Here is a 4,180-nt window from a genome sequence, read left to right as displayed (position 1 = left end):
TGTACTTTTTATTGTTATTTTTGCATTTCTCAGCTTGGACAATGGGAATAGGCTACTCTTTTTCACTTTTGTTTCTAATGACTTTCTAGTTAATTTCACTTTCTTATGCGTTAACACACTGTTCGATCTTTAAGATCCTTATCTTGCAAGCTGCCCCACACAACATTACGTTGGCTTCAACAGAGCTCCATGTACGCATAGGGGTCTGTGTGCAGTAGCTTGTGAGTGCACAGCCTGAGTCACAAATATTGTAGGGGAAAGTGTATTGGTTCTTAGACTCCCCCCTCCTACCAGCCTGTTAATTGGAACTTTTAAAATAACTATTTCATGGAAACATTCCTATTGATCTTAGGCTTTATACATATTGATAGTTGCTAAAGGTAAATAAGGAGTCAAATTTTCCTTGAATCTGAAAGCCTCCCTAGACACGCATCCTGCAAACATTTATGCATGTGCTTAGCCTTACTAGCATAAGTACTCCCTTTGACTTCAGACACACGGACTGCTCATGGTAGTAAAGTTAAGCATGTTTGTAAGGGTTGCAAATGCAGGCTCTTAAACTCTTCCAGGAATCTCTTTAGAGAGAGCCACCCCCCTCCATATCACTAAATTCACTATTGCCACCCCTCCGTGTTCAAAAATCATGAGTCAGGCAATCCCAAAAATCAGGTAACTGGATGCAAAAGCCTGAGACTTAAAAAAACAACAACAACATACCAATAAATGCTTGTGTCTCTTTAGTTACCCCTGTTTTTTTGATCCTTCAGGGTTCCCAGTATCCAACTTTTCTCAGCTGCCATGAGGACCTTTTTCAAATGAAATGCCAGATTCTTTCTTAATAACATGACTCCAGGAGTTGGGGCTTTCAGAAAACAAACACACCAAATATCTCAAGAGCTGGCAACTAGCAGCGCTGGTACCCAGGTGGGAGATCGGACTCCGGCGCAGTCTCTGCCTAGCGGTGCATGAGACGCCAGGGCTGCTAGAGAAGGACGAGCGGGGGCGCTCCGGCGAGGAGCTGGGAGATTTCCCGCAGCAGCGCGGCCGCCCCGCCCGGGCAGAGGGTCCGGCACAACAAGGCGGCTCCCCGGGATGCTCCGGCAGCGCCGGGCTCAGTCCGCGCTCTGCTCTCGCTGAGAACTAGGCTGCCGCTGCCCGGGTCCTAACAGCAGCGTAAAGCCGTTATTGATGCCAAAGGGCTTTAAAAATACACCCAAGAGAAAGTCCCCTCCTAACTCAAGCCTATTAGAAGCACAACGATATCAGCGGTGAGGTGGGTTTTTTTCTCGTTTCTCAAGAACAAGCGGTGGTTCTATTTGGGCGCCAGCCGCTCTATTGTCCTTGCATGGCCTGTGCGCGAGCGAGCGAGCTGCCGCGGGAGGGCGGGGCGGGTAGAACCCAGGTTTCCCCTCCCCCGGCTGCAGCAGCCCGGTCCCCGCTGCCGCAGCCCCGCGGCACCTGTCACTCAGCCGCCTGCCAGGGCGCGGAGCTCGGTGCGAGCGGCCCAGGGCCTGCCCGCAGGGGGAATGAATGGTCCCAGCCCCGGGGGGCTGCTTTGCCTTCCTCGCCCCCGCAGCCGCTAGCCTGGGCAACGGACTGGGTTGCTGCTGGGAAAGACGTTCCTCCTCCCACGGCAGCAGTCCGGAGCGGGGCAGGCAGAGGATGGGGCGCCCCGGCTGCCCTTCGGCAGGTGAGTGGCTGCAGAGTGCCGAGCTGCGCACATCTATCCGAGCGGGTGACTGACACCTACAACTGGCTGCGCTTCGCTGGTCGGGGACATTACCAGACATTCAGAGCGATTCGGGATTCGGCAACGAAAGGCGATTGTTGGCCGGTGTTAGTAACTATGGTAAAGAAAACAGGCAAAGCAGCCATCGGCCAGTCCCTTAACCCAATCGTATATTGAGATTAGATCAAATTGGTCCCCCCACCCCAACCCCCAGAGCCCGGTTGTGTGCGAAATTCTAATCAGCTGGCGAAGAGGCGAGTCACAGCATCGCTGGCTGTGACACACACTCTCTGGAATGCGGCAGCCTTGGACAGGGCCGGATTAACTTTTTGTGGGCCCAGCGCCAAACATATTTGTGGGCCCCCATGGGACAAGGTGCAGGGGGGCGGGATGGTCAGTCTCCAGAGTGAAGGGCGGGCTGGGGGCAATGAGGCACAGCGCGGCGGGAGCAGCCCTGCTCAGCAGGAGGGCACTGTTTACAAACCTGCAACTGCCAGATGCACACTGGCCTGCCCAGCCCTGTGGTGCCAGCATCCCCCTTCCCCTTGAGCAGGCCCACACTGCCCCTGTGCCCCACCCTTATGCCCAGTGCCCCCTCGCCCAGAGATCTCCACCACAGATCTCTATGCCCAGCCCCCACCCCCACCACAACTGCACAGCACCCTGCACACCACACCGCTCGCCCAGCACCCCCCGCCCATAGACCTCCCCACTGCCCACCATCTTCCCCACAGTCCCACCATCACAGCTGCACAGCACCCCATAGTCCTGAGGAGATTCTGCACCAAAAAAATAAAAATTCTGCAAATTTTATTTGTCAATAAATAAATGTGGAGGCTCCAACATGGCAGTGGGGTGCACAGGCCACTGGTTGCATGGAGGTGGGAGATGACCCTGCAGCCTCCCTCCACCCCGGGACAGGGACTTGGCAGTGAGGCTGCACCCGACCCTGACACAGTGCAAGGGCCAGGCCTTCCCCAGAAACACCCTGGGGCCCTGCCCCCCTGTGCCAGGCACACCAGGTGTGGGTGAGCAGGCTCAGCCCGGCAGCAGGATCCAAGTGCAGAGGAACTTAGTGTGGGAGGATCCAGTTGGGGGTAAGAGAGTTCTCTGTGGGGCAATCTGGGTGCGGGCGGCTCAGTGGGAGATCTGGATGCACAGAAGCTCATTGGGGGGTTCCAGGTGCAGGGGCAATGGGACTCTGCAGGGGATCCAGGTGAAGGTGTTTGGGGCTCAGCAAGGGAGTCTAGGTGCAGGGGAGTTGGTGTTCATTTGGGTGGGGGTCCAGGTGGTTGGGGCTCAGTGGAGAGGGTGTCTGGGGGGGCTCATCAGAGTGGTACAGATGCAGGGGAGGTGGGGCTTGTCAGGGTGAGGGTTCAATGGGCCTGCTTAACAGGGGAGCCCCAGCTTCTGCCAAGGGGATGCCGCATGCTGGACTACAGCTTTCCTTTTGCCCCCATTTCCTTCTCTTCCCATCCCATGCCCCTTCCCCACCGCTCCATCTCCTCCTCATCCCACCCCCTTACTGCCCCTGCTTCCCCCATCCTCTTCTCTTCCCCATCCCATGCCCCTTCCCCACAGCTCCATCTCCTCCTCATCCCACCCCCTTCCTGCCCCTGCTTCCCCCATCCCCTTCTCTTCCCCATCCCATGCCCCTTCCCCACAGCTCCATCTCCTCCTCATCCCACCCCCTTCCTTCCCCACTGCCTCTTTCCCCCTGCCCCCACTTCCTGTGCCCCCTTCTCTTCCCCATCCCATGCCCCTTCCCCACCGCACCATCTCCTCCCCAGGCTTGGGAGGGGAACTGCCCCCCAGCACGAGCTGGCAGAGCAGAGCGGGTTGGGGCCGGATCGCTCCACTTCCTGCCACCCAGTGATTGCAGGGCAGGCCCGACCCTGCACTCACAGGGCAGTGGGAAGCGGAGTTACCCGGCCCCAGCCCGCTCTCCTGTGCTTCCCTGGCTCCTGGAACCACCCCTCTGCACTCACTGACCGCGCGGCTGGAGGCTGGCAGAGCGTAGCGGGCTGGGGCCGGGTCAATTCACTTCCCACTGCCCAGTGAGAGCAGGGCGGGCCTGACCCCTGCTGCAGTCCCCCGGGATTCGTAGCTCAGGAGAGGGGACTTGAGGGGGAAGGGGCGGGGTGGGGGTGGGGCTCGGGCGGAGCAGGGGTGGAGCAGGGGTGGGAAGAGGCGGGGTGGGGGCGGAGCAGGGGTAGGGGCAGCTTTCCTGGCTGGCTCAGTCATCTGGGTGATCAGGCTGGCCGGGGCCTCTTCTAACTCTGGGCCCGGCACCATGGTAAACCCGGTACTGGCCTTAGACCTGTTAAGTACTGAACACAATTCTTTGTGACAGGTTTCAGAGTGGTAGCCGTGTTAGTCTGTATCATCAAAAACAATGAGGAGTCCTTGTGGCACCTTAGAGACTAACAAATTTATTTGGGCATAAGCTTT

At 57.7% G+C, this 4,180-nt stretch overlaps 1 protein-coding gene across 1 annotated transcript in view; it reads left to right on the top strand.

The window, feature by feature from the left end:
* Positions 1–1,490: 1,490 nt before the first annotated feature.
* LOC112108237 (phosphorylase b kinase regulatory subunit alpha, liver isoform) overlaps positions 1,491–4,180 on the top strand; it is a 66,336-nt gene continuing 63,646 nt past the window's right edge. Inside the window, exon 1 of the mRNA XM_026649340.1 lies at positions 1,491–1,690. The gene's annotated coding sequence lies outside the window, so the exon portion shown is untranslated. The remainder of the gene's footprint in view (positions 1,691–4,180) is intronic.

Source organism: Terrapene carolina, unplaced genomic scaffold, assembly GCF_002925995.2.
Source record: "Terrapene carolina triunguis isolate 2854851 unplaced genomic scaffold, T_m_triunguis-2.0 Scaffold23, whole genome shotgun sequence".
Classification (NCBI taxonomy): domain Eukaryota; kingdom Metazoa; phylum Chordata; order Testudines; family Emydidae; genus Terrapene; species Terrapene triunguis.
The sequence above is the reverse complement of the archived record's forward strand: the minus strand, read 5'-3'. Positions and strand labels throughout refer to the sequence as shown.